General features: G+C 45.7%; 1 long non-coding RNA gene across 1 annotated transcript; it reads right to left on the bottom strand.

The window, feature by feature from the left end:
• Positions 1 to 4,594: 4,594 nt before the first annotated feature.
• Positions 4,595 to 15,783, bottom strand: LOC138294092 (uncharacterized). The gene is made up of 2 exons (XR_011203178.1): positions 15,597 to 15,783; positions 4,595 to 5,037 (listed from the first exon to the last, which is right to left on the bottom strand). It is a non-coding gene; the product is annotated as an uncharacterized lncRNA (long non-coding RNA).
• Positions 15,784 to 16,175: the final 392 nt, after the last annotated feature.

Here is a 16,175-nt window from a genome sequence, read left to right as displayed (position 1 = left end):
ATGGTTGCACTAGTACAACATTGATATGCCAACCAAATTAGACATGTGTAGGACAGTGAGGTGCAGCCATGAGTGTGCCAGTATCAATTTCCTAATTTAGGGGGAGTGCAATGTTCCAAACTTATAAACAATGAATGTCTTCTTACTTACCAACACCAGTTACTGGTGTCAGATAATCTGTTTTGGATGTGTATCCATGCACAATCAGAGTGTCACATACAGTGCAAAATAATGTTTTGAGTAGCTGATGTCATGCCACTGCCAACCTGACAGGTACTTGGCCATAGAAGATACACATAGTCACACATGTAAATCACTGCTGGATACACACCCAAAGGCATTCGTCCAACCTGTGCTGTGCAGACATGATACCACCAAGATGGTTAATCCTTATGGATACCATATTGTAGCAACAAACAACATTTAATTATACCAAAACATCACTACTTACAAATTAGCTAACCTACATACTAACCTACACTAACCTAACCTATACTATCTAATCATAACTTATCTCAACAGCTAACTTATCTTAAACATTTAACGCCACACTATAAACATTGCTCCCCAACCCCGTAAGAGACATCAGTCGACAAGGAGAACAGTAACTACAGCTAAACATTGACTAAATAAACATATCGCCTATACAAATATATATTTTTTTGTATTTTTTACACTTTTATTTTTTTTCTAAACATACATGCAATGACATAACCCACTCCCCTAAAGCAAACCAAAAACAGTAAAAACCCAAATACCCACCCCCTAACTATACAAACTATGTCCTAAAACTAACCTACACTATGCTAACTAGCCTATGCTAACCTCTCTAAAACCCAATGTAACAATAAACTTTCAAAACGAGGGGAAGGGAAGGTTATGAGACCAAGCAAGGGTGCAGAGTCAGTGCCTCTTAACTTTCATTTTGATGTACTTGAGCATTTTGTACATCTTATCAGTTCTTGCCTCCAATTTCACCATGCGCAACTTGAGTCTACCATGTCCTTGTGCATTTCCTGCTCAAATGTAGGAACTGTGCTTCTAGATGGTGCTGAAGTAGGCCATGTAGATGTTAATGGTGTGGAAGCTGCTGAGCCACCCCTGTCCTTTTGCTTTGACCGTCCTTGTGACTTGGTGCTTGTTGCTGCCTGTTTGGCCAGTCCTCCATTTGGGAATGCCGGCCAGGACCCTGATGCTTTCTCACTGGTGTATCTTCTTGCCATCCTGCGGTACCCTTTTTCTACAACACAGATTTGCCTGTATCTTTCCACTCGTTTCTGGAAAGCACACTTCTGTGCTTGTCACTAAAACATGTCATCAAAAACATGTTATCAAAACATGTCATCAAAATTTGCGTTGGGCAGGGAAGAACAAGCATGCGTGGGGAACAGCATCTTCAGATAACACACGTTGTCCACCACAACTCTCAAAAAGCATCATCAAGGACAAAGTTAATACAATGCATCACAGCCATCTTCAAGAAATTGTTCATGTACCAGGCATGAAGGATAACCAATGTTGCACACTATCAGTGCACAAGCTTGTAATATCTCCTAAGTACCAGGTAAACATTCACTAGGCACATCCCATAGACCAGTATTGTGACCACGCTCCGCCACCCTCATCATGCTGGACAGCTCATGTATGTCACTCAGCATACATCATTTAGCTTAGATCCGTAGACATGTACCACACTCATCAGAACAAGGCCTCCAACTTCATTGTGGACTCAACTAACTATGGTGCTTCTCTACAACCCCCTTGCGTTGCCAGTGCATGGCTTTTTTACTATTAAGAAGTGAGGCACCGGCAGCACAAGTGACTTATTGATAGGCCACTTAGTGACCTCTTCACTTGCTCCAGAATCCTAACATGGCCAGACTGCCTGTGTGCTATGTATGGCACACAGTGCAGTAACATGTGCTGTGACCAACATGTTGCCAACATCCATACATTTTTTCAAGCCAGCACTTCTGCAAAGTCTTGATTCCCATCATTGTGTTTGTCCACGTATATTCCTTTTGCAAAAATCACAAGGTCCTTGCAGCACACGTTGCCACCAGTGCATCAATTTGCTGTAGTCCACATCATCAACATTACATCAGACATATTGTCAATATCCAAGGATGGATAATGGTGTCCTAATTGCCACACATTCTATTCTAACATGGTATTGCACACATCATACAACCTCACACACAAACACTTGCACTGCACATTAAACATACAAGGTAATACCTACTGGCAGCATCGGGTCCCCGAATCTTGCAACCTCACCAATGGTGTGGGCGGCAGGTCAACCTGCAAAACATGGCATAAAACATAGCTCTATGAATGTTGAACAAAGAACACCATGGACAAATAGGACACATTTCACATTTAGCTGGTTAACCTACATGAGTCAGATTAGTGAACAACCAAATGAGCCCTACAACATGTAAATTTGACAAAAATTGTTAGACAATGCAAACATGTACCGATATGGGCCTGGCCCATATGTGCTTGTCACTACTACATAATTTACTCTTTGAAGAGGACAGTCCACTGACAATTATCACAAGCATAGCCCATTGTTGTGTCACTCTGCACTTACATGACTCAGGGAACACACATTTCCATGACTCCCTATATTCATTCGTCATGTTTGTCATCACAAGTACATCGCCACAACCATGCAAGCCCCTGATGGACATTGACAGTAGTGATTGGTAAATATGTACCCTTGCACCACGAAACATGTGTGTTTTATTTTGTGCACTTCAAATTATTCAGGCGTAACACAGGTTAAAAAGACAAGAATGTGCTACTTGTCAGCTTGATGGTGCATTGTTGCCCTCCCATGGATGTCGGTTGGCACAGACACACTACTTGCAGTCCTGACCTTTGTCATGACATGGTAAAGTAACTCCTATGGCCTACAGTCATGCATATGCAAACTAAGATTCAGCAACATTTAAGGTGTACTTACCAACAGTTCTGCTGACCTCAATTCCCATGTGATCCAGGAAGACCTGTTCCCAGGAGATCAGGTCTGCCCACCGGTGCTTCAGCTGATGGTCAGTCCGCTGTACTGAAAAGATACGTGTCAGCCGGCACAGCACCTTGCCCTTCCGCAACTTCCGTGCCTCAGTTTTGTAGCTCATGAAGATACGGCCACCATGGCCACCATATTGGGAAGGTAGAGGCAGACCAGTCATATGAACCCTCCCAGCTCATCAGCTGTCATCCTCCTGACCATTCCCTTCACAGACATGTAGCACACCAAATTCAGTGCAAACCTAATACCCAGAAAGAAAAATATCTCCAACTAATCCTATTGTGTTCCTCTGATGGATTGTCGGGTCATTGGTAGATAGTAGAACTGGGTCATATCTGCAGACCCAGGGTACAGATAGTGTCATTTGCCACTGGCTTCTGTCACACTTGTTTGTGATGGCCAAGTACAGTTGTAGTTGTTGGCAATGTGACTGGGATATGTACTGTCCTAAACAATGTATGTGAATATTTGTCTGGGGTTACAGGGCTACAATGTTTTTTTGTACAGTGAGTATTTGACAATGTTTGATCAATCACATACATTGAAGCCAGATTGTGTGATGTATGCTTCTCGGTCAACGTGCTGGCACAGTTTCTGCAGCTTTCTCTTGGTGCTCATCTTCGTTATCCTCCCTGTCACTTCATTCATGCACATCATAGTAAGTCATACTTGTCAACTTTGGTAACGGACATTGCTTCTTCTACAGGCTAAACAGTAGTTGCCATACCATTGCCATTGTTTGCAAGATGAGATGACTGACCCCCACACATCTCTCAAAACCAGCAAAAGCACTTGTGTAATGTTCGAATCAGCTCCACATATTGGATGTCAGTGTAAGTAAAGGAGTGTCTCAGCTGTCCATCCCCAATTCTTTGTTTGGCACCAGCATTCACACACAACTGCATCCCTAAAAACTTTGTTGCATGACTATGAGTGTATTTACATTGTGTAAATACACCTGACAGCTATGAATAGAACATGCAATTTTTAACAAGTATGTGTCCTTATTGACCCTTACAGTTTGCCAAGGGATTGTGACTTGTTTTGACATTGCTTGACATGCATGCACAATGCTAACTGTTTAGAGTCTGACAGACCAAGAAATTCATGTGTTTTGTCCTCTGTATTTTACTCTCTATGTGTCATACATGTGAGTGCCACTGAGGGGTATGTTGTAAGTTGTCTTCTTGGATTGTGATATTCAGACTTTGATGTTTTACATAGCAGACACAGACCTACTGCTTTTGGTACTGACTACTTTTGTCCTACCTAGCCCAAACATCTGAACAGCAGTCTTCACATATTTTTCTGTGTTGCTGTTGTCAAATGGCAACCAAACACAATTGTGTGATAGGTATTGCAATGCACATTCTTTGTACAACAGGCTGTGCCCACATTTCAGACAAATATTCATGTAGTAGTACATTGTGCGTAGTTGTTTGTTGTTCCAGAGGGTGTCCCTAATTTATTTATCATGTTTGTGGCCTAGTCATGCTTTCCAAGATGTGGGTTAGTTGATAAGGTATGTGAAGGTGAAAAGAAGAACTCCAGGACAAATCTGTGTCAAAGTGGTTTATTTACAAAATTGTGCTCAATGATGATTTGAGTACAGTCTCTAACTGAAGACGTTGTGCACAATATTGTCCCTTCTGCATGCTTCAGCAGCAGAGTTTTGTTGTTACCCACCCTCCAGTCATGCATCATTGTCCTTATCCTCCCCCTTGGGATCCTCTACCTGTTCGTCCTGAGGACATTGGTGCATACACAGATGTTGTTTAAAGTTGCACATACTAGTATTATTTTGCACACAAGGGGTGGGGCATATAATAGACTTCCTCCATTTAGACCTAGTAACCTTAACCTGGATTTCAGCATGTCAAGTGTCCACTCCACCACATTCCTGGTCCTTTTGTGTGATTCATTGTAAGCCTTCTCAGTGTTTGTGTGTGGGTTTTCATATGGGGTCATGAGCCATGGCTGGATGACGTAACCTTGGTCCGCTGCAATGGAAGGGGAGAAACAGTGTCAGAAGTGCATTAGTGTTTCTTGTGAAATGGCCAGGCACAGTTTTTTAATTTGAGTGGTGATTCTGACTTGCATCTGGCATTGTTTATGTTCCTGTTTGCATGCATGGTTGTATTGGTGTATGGTGGTATGCTTTCCAGTCATGGGTTGAGCCTCAAGGACATGCTGATTGGTGAATTTTTTATGGCATGATAGTTCACCCATGTGGAATATGTGTGGTGTTGTATATATTTCTTCCTTAGTAACATTACTTAAGACCTGCAGAGGAGTCATGTTAGCACTAATCCGAGTTAGCACCATTTTTTCTGGGTAATCATAGGCGTGCATCATTTTTCCTTTGGCTTGTAAATATGGCACCACCGTCATTCTTTAGGAGGGAATGCCTACCTTGTATAGCATTGGCGCTCCTAAAAACTGACGCAAAATACTGGAAAGTGGCGCTAACCTGCTCTAGCGCCTCTTTATAAATATGGCACTGGGTTTGCACCTCTTTTGCATCATTAAAAATGGTGCAAAGGCAGCGCAAACTTATCTTAAATATGGGCCTTATTTTTTTTTTTACTCTGAAGCAAAGAAGTTGACAACAAGAAGGAACATGGAAGTAAGTCTGCTTTTGCTTAATTAGCTGCAAAGGCTGCATTTTAAAATATCTTTTGGGGTTAAGGCACCTGCTGCAGAGATCTTTGTGTGCCCAGTAAACTTCAGGGAATAACAATAATGGTAAGATAACTCTGAAGAATAACATATTTGCTGGTGAGATATGTGTCTAGTTCCACTTTTGAATCAAAATAGCATAGAGGGTTATTTTTGTATCCTGCAAAGCACATCTTGTAAAGCGGAGATGGCAGATTTTATTTTATGTAAATGAGTAAGTGGTTTACTGCTTTTAACACAGAGATGCTTTTGTTACATGCAGTTCATACATTGTAATTCTTCCAATATAGCACAGTGAACTAAGACTATAGTTCACTGTGCTATAGTGGAAGGATTACACGTGATTCCTACACCTTGTAACCCTGACTGTCTTATATAACATACTGTACACTGATTTACACATTTTGTCAATGTATAATATGTACGTGCTATGTGAAGCGTTCCGACCCCCTGCATTGGGATGAGTAGCGCTTTAAAAGAAATAAAATAAAATAGTGGTGTTTAAATTTTTGTTTGGGTAAATACTGGGACAGACCAATTGTCACTCTGACACTCTAACAGTGCATGCCTATCTCTTATATACAAGGACTGAACAAAGTCAAAAGCATGTCTCTTGTAAGTACTTATGAAGTAATAACAAGATTTGCCTTTATTTCCCCTCCATTGCATTTAGTGTCAGGCTCCAGATAGTTCACAGCCAGAATACTCAAACAAAAGAAGGCCTGATGGCCCTATAACTTTGGCCTTTGTTTAAGGTCCACCTTGAATTTAAAATAAGAAAGCCCCTTCTTGCCTGCACGTTGCTGGTCTTAACCAAAGCAGACATCGTGCAGGTGCTGCTGAATGTGTCCTGGTGTCCGAAACTTACAACGGGATGAGTCCAGCATATTTCTGTGGGGCCCAGCTTCTTGGCTTGGTGGAAAGGACACCGTCCACCCTGTGAAAAGAGTGTGGAGATGCGATCTACCAGTTCAACCCTTGACTTGTGTCCTGTTTGTAACCATGCTATTCCTTTCATGAAAGCAAAAGGCATTAAAGTTTTATACTGTTTGTTGGAAGAGTGATGGTGTGACCATGTATTACAAGAAATAAAATGCCCTCCTCAGTACATTAAAGGGGTGTTGCAGTTCTTGAGCACTAAGACTTTATAAAGGAACTCAGCCTTTGGCCTCTTTCCTCTAAATGGTCAAGGAACTCCTCAGTGTCTTGCAGCAATACCCTTATAATATACACCAAGTGGTACTCTTTCCCATATATATTACACTGGAGCCTGAAAACCCAACATAAAAACATGTGTATTTCAAATGTCCTTATTAAAGTTAATTTGTGATTAAATAATGCCTGCTTCTTGCAGGCAAAGTGAAAGACAGGTTACAGAGCATTATTACAGCTGTGGTTTTAACAAGGACAAGGAGAAAATTCCTTTTCATTCTTCTATGTTTTTCCAAGCTACAGCTTTTTATCTGCTTTACTTTAAAATGATTCTAATATATTTTGCTATAAATGATTAACTGCTGTTTGATGTGTTTGATTTCACCCTACAAATTCTACTTGTATTCTTCATACTCACAACAATACTATCTCTTTCATTTCATTGGAAGGAGCACAACACCAACGATTTGAGTGATTTGTGTCAGAAGTGGTGGTGATCTTCTATTACAAGGAATAAAATATATTCTGGGGGCGTGGCCAAGATGGCGGCGTGAGCGAACGCGTTTCTGCGGCCTCCGCCGCCCGGGCCTCCCTAAAAGCATTGTGACCCCTGCGTACTGCCTCCTGGACGCCCCAGCTTGCCGAGGGGCGAGCGGAGACAGCGGGTGCATGAGAGAGGAGACCCAGGGCTCACCTGTGGGCGTGCGGCGACGGCGGTGTCAGGCTGCGCCTGGGCCGGCGCATGCTGCCGTGCGCAGCGAGGAGCGAGCAGAGCCGGACCTCGTGGGGAGGCCTGGAAGGCCGGAGATCCAGAGACGGACAGGTGGGGCCACTGACAGCATCGGAAGAGGCCCGGCAAACCTGGTAAGAGAGAGAAGCGGACCCAGGGACAGAGGGCCGGGAGGCCTTGGCGGGCTCCGTCCCTGGTGCCTAGGTGGTCCGTTCTGGGCCTGGGCCTGCGATGGAGACCTGACTGCGGAGGTGACGGCGGAGCAGAGGGGACGCCCTGCCGCTGGCCCCGGTGGGGGGCCCGGCTTGGTTAGAGCGGGCCCCGGTCAGCGGCATAATCGGCCGGCACTGTACTCCTCAGGGACGGAGGAGAAGGAGGAGGCCCAGTCGGCCCGGTGAACGGGCAGGAAGACAGCAATGTGAGTCAGCGGCATGAAGTGGAAGGTGCCATAAGACGCTTCGTTTACCTGGCTGGAGAGAGGGCGGATAGTCTGAAGAGGTCACTGGCATAAGAGACGTGCTGGACAGCTGGCCCAGCTTGGGACGGAGTGGTTGGGGCCTGGGGCTGACGGCCAGTACAGGAGAGGCAGTGTCATGGCATCCTCTAAAAACCGGCGGAAGCAATCAGTGAGGGACATGCTGACTGGATCCCAGCCGGCAAAAAGTGGCCCTATTGAAGGAGCAGCGGCTACAAGGGGCTGTGATGACCGCGAGGAGGTGGACAATGACGGGGAGACCCCAGTCACTAAAGGCTTTCTCTCTTCCCTGTTTGCTTCACTTCGAAGCGACCTGCAGGAGCTTCGGAGGGACATCTCCCAGGAGATGAAGGAACTACGCACAGAGATCATGTCCCTAGGGGATAGAGTGCCAAGCGTAGAGGATGGTGAGATTTCTGGAGGGGAGGAGGTGGAACGCATGCAACAGGAGATATTACGTCTTCGCGATCAACAGGACCTTCTTCAGATCACGGTGGAAGATTTGGAGAATCGGTCACGGCGGCATAACATACGCATTAGAGGGGCCCCAATCGGAGCGGAGAAGGAGGATATTTGGGAGTTCGTCACAGAGTTGTTCCGCTCAGTCTTGGGTTCAGACGAATCAAGAGAGATTATGCTTGACCGCGTCCATCGTGTGGGCCGCTCTGGGGAGCCTGGAGGTTGGCCGCCTGATATTTTGGCATGTGTTCACAACTATGGATTAAAAGAAACCATCCTACAGATAACCCGGAACTTGTCACATGTACAGTTCCGGGAGCATAAACTGCAGCTATTTCAGGATCTCTCGCTGCGGACATTGCAAAGGCGAAGAGACTTTAGACCTATAACAGAACATTTGCGGGCTCATGCGATGTCCTACTCCTAGGGTCACCCCTTCCGTCTTATGTTCCGGTGGGAGGACCAGTGGCATCAAGTGAGGTCGGTGCCGGAAGCAAGAAGGATACTTCAGCTGTAGGAGACTGGCGGAGAGCCGGGGACATCTGTGGAGGGGGATGGCGACGGTCGCCCGCGGTGGTGACGGAAGGAGAAGAAGAGAAGGCAACGACGGCCTACCACGACAGAACAGGCGCTGGAAAGACAATCATTATTGAGCAGCCTGACAGCCGGGACTAATGACTAGCTGATGGGTCGCTGGGAAATGCCGCTGAGATTCGGGGTCGTGTGAGCTTTGAAGGGGGTCTTTGACCATTCTGGAGGGGCCCGGGCGGGGGCTTCGCTGAATCGCTGGATCAATGGTGACGAATCCAGATGGATCTAATGGCCCAACAAGACTTTACCTCTTTAGACTTGTGTACTAGAGGACTTATTTGTTCTAAGCACCTGTTGTGCATTAAGGTTGAGTATGGGAGTGCTTCTACGGGAATTTCGATAGCGCCCGTCCTTGCCTGCGATAACTGTATGGAAGTCTGCTCCAATAGAGAACCTGGTTTGGGTCCGATGTTAGGTGTGCTTGCAGAAGAATGTAACTGGTCTGACATCATATGACCTTTAAGTCTGAATGTCCGGGGACTTAATAGCCCAGCAAAGAGATTGGCGATTTTGTCTGGTCTTGAGCAGTCAGGGAGTCATGTCTGTCTCTTACAGGAAACACACTTGGTGGCCAAGGATACGTATAGAATGCGGTCAAAGTGGTTCCCTAGACAATTCTGGTCATCAGCCCCTACGAAACATGCGGGGTGGCGATACTTTTGTCAAAGTCCTTCCCTGGTGAGGTAATTGGTAAGCTTCATGAGGTACAAGGGAGGTTCCTGGTGCTCAGGGTGCGAGTGGGGACCTTCCACTTCACTATTGCAACAATATATCCACCTAACAAGCAACAAGAAACATTTATGAGGCAGGCCATTTCACCGGCGCTCATCACCCCTGACAGTGCCATTCTCGTGGGGGGAGACTTTAACCTGGTTATGGATAATGAGATGGATAGATCTGGGCATCGTTATGGGCAGACTGGTGCGCTGACAGCAGGCGGGAGGCAGTGGCTGGTTGAGTGTGGTCTGGAGGATGTTTGGAGAAGGGAGCATCCTAAGCTTAGGGACTATTCCTTTTATTCTGCAGCCACCAAAACGTATACACGTATTGATTTTTTCCTGGCCTCCGCGGCGTTCATCTCTCGAATCCGGGAGACCACCATTGAGGCCCGGGCCTTGACAGATCACGCACCTATCACTCTAGAGGCGAGTCTGGATATGAGGCGTGTGGGAAGCCCCTGCTGGCGCTTTAGAGACACCATTTTGCAGAGTAGAATAGCGGAGGAGACGCTGAGACATGTGATAATGGATTACCTTAGCATTAATGATGATGGAGGAGTTAGCATAGAGACAGTATGGGGGGCCCTGAAAGCGGTGGTGCGGGGGGAGGTGATATCCCTGGCGGCTAAAGACAATAAAGCACGGAAGGAACTGAGAGCAGCGCTTGAGCAAAAGGTGGCGGCTCTGGAGAGTGCACATAAATGCACTGGTGCACCTAGAGTATGCCGGGAGCTGGAAAGAGAGCGACAGCAGCTGAAATGGCTAGACTGGGACAGGGCCGAATACGCGATAGCAAGGCTCAAACACAAGTACTACATCGGAAGTAACAGATGTGGGAAGCTTCTAGCACACCGGCTTAGGGCGCAGCGCTCCGCAGCGGCTATAAAAATGATACGCTCTCCCTCTAGGGGGGAAGTGTACACTGACGACCAAATGGCAGAGGTGTTTGCTGAGTATTATAAAGGGTTATATTCAGCGGATGAGAGGTGTGTGGACCCAACTGCATTTTTGGCAGATAGTACAATTACTCTGATGCGTCCACGTTGGATCAGCCCATAAGAATAGATGAGGTTATCTCTGCGATAGCACGTCTAAAGAACGGGAAGTCGCCTGGCCCCAATGGCTATACGGCACTCTTTTGTAAAACGTTCTGTCCAGAGTTGGCTCCGGTCTTGGCAAGGCTCTTCAACTCCTTTCGGGTATCCGGGGCTCTCACTCCTAGCATGCTGGAGGCTACCATTACTGTTATTCATAAAGCCGGGAAAGATCTGGAAGATTGTGCCTCATACAGGCCTATTTCGCTTCTGAATATTGATGCCAAGTTGTTTACGGGTATCCTAGCTCACCTCCTCAATCCCTATATGCCAGGCCTTATCGACCCGGACCAGGCGGGCTTTATATCCCGCCGGCAGTGTGGAGATAACACAAAGCGCCTTCTGCATTTAATAGACAAAACTGGCAGATCGCGCAGAGAGGCGCTCCTCCTTTCTATCGATGCGGAGAAGGCGTTTGATAGAGTTCATTGGCCCTATCTCTTCCAAGTGTTAGAGCGCTTTGGGTTGGGCCCGGGGTTCAGGACCTGGATCCAGTGCATCTATTGTGCGCCCAAGGCTGCGGTACGAGTCAATGGAACCTTGTCCTTGCCATTCTCGGTCGGACGTGGAACACGGCAGGGATGTCCGCTCTCCCCGCTGCTATTTGCGCTGTATATGGAACCCTTTGCACAGCACCTCCGTGATAATCCCCTTTTCGATGGCGTCAAATTTGGGGGCGAACATCACCTTATTAGTCTCTATGCGGATGATATGATCCTCACCCTTGCGGAGCCCATGGTATCGCTTCCAGCTTTGATGGTAGCTATGGAGGAGTTTGGGCAGGTCTCTGGATTCCGTGTGAATATGCAGAAGTCGCAGGTCCTCGGCCTGTCCATTTCTCCTGATCATGTAGAAGCCCTGAGGGCCCGCTATCCCTTTGTATGGTCGACATCACAGGTACCCTACTTGGGTATCGAACTGGCGACCTCGGCGGTAAAGACGGCGAGCGTGAACTATGCGACTTTAACTCGAGAGGTCCTGTGAGACCTTGGGAGCTGGGGGAAGCATAACCTCTCTTTGCTGGGCAGGGTTGCGGCGGTGAAAATGACAGTGCTTCCGCGCATACTCTATGTCTTTCAGGTACTTCCTCTGACTCCTCCGCCTCGCATGATAGCGACCCTACAGGCTGCGATTTTGAAGTTTATTTGGGATGGTCGGCCGGCGCGGATCCCGCGGAACGTTCTATACGGCCCTAGGGGGGAGGGCGGTTTGGCTGTCCCCTGTCTGTTGCGGTATTTTCAGGCAGTCCAGCTGCGCTTTCTTTTAGAGTGGAGCAGGCCGCTTTCTGAGAAACACTGGTGCTTTATGGACCAGGCGGTGGCGGGGTCTCATATTTGGAAGGAGTCCTGGCTCCGACGACGGCACAGGGCGTACGGATTGTATTCCTCCCCGATCACTGGAGTGACGATGCGTGTGTGGTACGCTGTGGCGAGTCGGCAGGGGCTCACAACGTTTCCATCCCCTATGTCATCAATCGGTGAGAACCCTGACTTCCCACCAGGCCTACAGGTAGAGAGTTTCCGCTGATAGTATGATGGGGCTGTAAGAGGTGGATTTTCACAAAGAAGGATGACAAACGAGTGATATCGGAGCTTTACCGGTTCCTGCAGGGTGGAGGGCGACCGCCTAGGACGAAGGGTCAACGGAGGTGGGAGAAAGAGTTGGAGAGAGATTTCACAGAAGAGGAATGGGATAATATCTACTACAGAACTCATCATACGGCCCATAGTGCTGCTGGGACAGAGACGGCCTACAAGATAACTTCCTACTGGTACTTCACTCCAGCAAGAATAAATGCATGGGACCCGGCTAAGTCGTGCCTTTGCTGGAGGGGGTGCAGTAACACGGGCATGCTAGTACATCTTCTTTGGCATTGCCCCAAACTACAGCGATATTGGACGAGTATATTAGATGACATTGATAAGGTGTTTCAAACAGAGATCCCTAGATTCCCCTCATATATCTTGCTGGGCTTACTCAACCCTATTATGTTTCCTCTTCGCTCGTTAAGGGGACGGCAGATGGCACTGGCTCTTAATGCTGCCCTTCAGACAATCCTTGCTCTATGGGGCACGGATAGGTTGCCAACGTATGGGTCCTGGATCCAGAAATTATGGTTTATTTTGGCGATGGAAAAGCTGACTTTGGCATCCAAGCAGAAGATAAGCGACATCAGTGTGTTATGGAGAACTTTCCTTCAGATCCTGTCTACAGAATTTACCGAGCTGACGTGCCCAGCATATCTAAGAGTACTGGGGTTGACCCAAGAGTTTTAGTGGGATGATGGGGATTGGGGCTGTGAGAGGGGCGGAGACGACCTTACATCTGGAGTGGCGAGGCGTTCAGGTGAGAGGGGGCGGAGCATACAGGCGCAGAAGCACGATTGTTCTTGTTCCCTTTTTTTTCTTTTTTCATGTTTGTTTGAGTGTGAGCACTGTGAGATCCGGCTTTGAATGTACTCCGGCCCTGAGGCTGATATGTGCCATACGAGACTGGGAAGATGTTCGCCTAATTTGAAGATTGGGTTGGCTGTGGGACGAGGCGCGCAAGCACAGGGCTATGCGGCGTGTCATTATTGAAATGAAGGGGGATCATTGCAGTGCTCTGTATTGTTCTTCTTGTTTAAATGCCAATAAACAGATTTGATCCATAAAATATATTCTGTCATTCATTATGAAATGTGGTTGTCTAAGAGTGCTGGCCCATGCTAAAACTGAGACAAGAATAACTGGCACAGATTGTCAGCTACAGTGTGTGTAGACCTGGGTAAACTGCTTGACTTGTCCCTCCTTCAACCTAAAGAGTTCTTGGTCTGACAAGCTTGCCCATGAACAATACTTTGTCTTTTTACAAAAGAGAAACCTGTGAAGTTGATGATACTACCTAAGTCCTCCTAGCCATAGCTATGTTACTCCCTCAGAATGATTAAACAACAAACATGCAAGAAATATAGGTCACTCAAAGCACTGAATCTGCCCATCTCGTTTTCCTACTCTTTCTCTTAGTAAACATCACCTTGAAATGTGTAATTAGTTATTGAACTCTTCTCTGGTTTACAGTTTTTCTGAGCTATGCATCAATAATCAATTGTTATGTTAAGCATGTGTTTTGAAATACTCCTGTTCCTAACAAAAGTATAACTAAATATTCCTGTTTGGCCTGAACTGTGAAGGCATGCCTGACCATAGGTGCTTCCCTTGTAGAGTGGTTGGCTCACAGAAGCATTTTCATCAAGAAAAGGATTGTTTCAAGTTACTCACATATTAAACATGGTTGAATTAGCTTATTCTTAATTGACACAATTAACTTGCCCATCCATCCCGTGTATATGGTGTAGAAAACGCGCCCAGAGTCTCCATGTTAAATGTCACTTGTTGACTGTAGCACCAATAGTGTGATCAAAAGAGTGGGCCTGCAAAACATGACTTCGGGCCTACCATTGTAACCTGACTGCTGCAGTGTAAAATATGAAGTGCAACCTGCTAAAACAACTATTTTGACAAGCAAAGACCTCCATTTTAAATATTAAAAAGTCACCCCCATGTAAGCCTTAGCCCAGAGAGTAGGTTAAAAGTTAGACAAGTTAAAAATTAATGTCACTGTGACCCTACAGTGACAAATTACAAAGTTATGTTTATTTCCTACTCTTTCATTATCCATATGCCTCTAAAAAAGGTTTGCTTGCATAGAAATACATTCTTATTATTAGTCAACCCTAACCACTGTGTTATGTTCTGAATCCTGAGTTTGTGCTTCTCCAGACCAAACACTCCTAGAAAATACCTAACAGTGTGGATGACATGTGAATCCTACACCTTGTAGTTCCCTGTAAAGTGCTCTGACACCCTACACTGGTATGCTATAAAACAAATGGATTACATGTGACAGAGAGGCTATGGAGAGATGAGAGGCCCTTATGGTTTCACTTCCTTTACCCACCAAATATCTATGTGAAAAAGCTTTCTCTAATCTTATGGAACTAAAAATTAAAAACAGAAATTGCTTGGGAAATGTAGAATCTGACCTGTGAATTCTGCTTTCCTAAACAAAACCAAAGATTGAAAGGTTAGTCACTGAGATGCAGCGCCAACATTCCCATTAAAACTTTTCAATTTTTACATACTTTTTCAATATACAATAATTATACCTTTAGTAAGTTGAGCATTTGTTTGGTGTGTACTTGTTTGTGTTTTTGCTCGCAAATTACTGTTCTAATGTTTGAAATTCAAATCGTACAAATTGCTTGGGGTCCCCGGCTTCCCGTAGTGGTTCGGGGGGGGGGGGGAGTCCTCAGGAATCAAAAGGTAGGGAAACACTGCTTTACACATTACCCTAAGTTACGCCAGTCTGCTCTGTGCGATCAGTACCACAGGGATGAGCTTGTTACTTTAGTGATTTTGAGGTCTCCACCGACAAGAAGTGGTATTATTGCCTTGTGGAAATGATAACAATCAACTGCCTTACAACCAACAAAAGCTATTTAAAAAAAACTTTTATGTCATACCATCAAAATAAGATTCTGAACTGCTAGGTATTCCTGATTTGGAGAAACAATACACTTATTTAAGTTTCAAATAAATGATATGTTTTGGGACAATTTGAAAGTTATGGTGCATAACTCACTTATACCTCTAATGATATTAGCTAAAGAATAACTCACTGCTGTGGAAGTGGTGGTGTTCTTTCATTGGAAGTCCTGAAAAACCCACAGCCACCGTCAGAACTGTGAATCCAATGGTTAACAAACACAATCAAAACTTCTAGAGAATATAAGTGATGGGTTACAATAATGAGAGATGGAGGTTGATTAGAGGAGATTGCGAGAAGACAAGTAGGGAAAAAAGGAAGGATAAGACAAAAGAATGGTTAGGAAATAGCTAGATGAAACAGACGTAAATGAGTGATTAAAATGAAGAGAAGAAATATGAGAGAGAGGGTTGTATAGTGAAGAGTAGAGGTGATAAGAATCATAAAGTAGAGCAGTTGAAGAAGTTGTGTGAGAAATGAATGAAGGCAGGTAAAAATGGGAAATGAGGAAGTAGGATGCAACCACACGAGCACATGCACACCCCTCATGTCTGTACATGCACAAAACCATTACCTCAGAGGAAGCAGTAGCGAAGGTGAGACTGACAGAAGAGCTGGGGAGCCCAGGATGAGGTGGAGCACGAGAAGGGTGAGGAGGGGAAGGTGAAGCAGAGAGATAGTGAGGAGGCTGAGGCAATAGGAAGGATGGTGA

The sequence above is a fragment of the Pleurodeles waltl genome, chromosome 4_2, assembly GCF_031143425.1.
Source record: "Pleurodeles waltl isolate 20211129_DDA chromosome 4_2, aPleWal1.hap1.20221129, whole genome shotgun sequence".
Lineage (NCBI taxonomy): Eukaryota > Metazoa > Chordata > Amphibia > Caudata > Salamandridae > Pleurodeles > Pleurodeles waltl.
The sequence above is the reverse complement of the archived record's forward strand: the minus strand, read 5'-3'. Positions and strand labels throughout refer to the sequence as shown.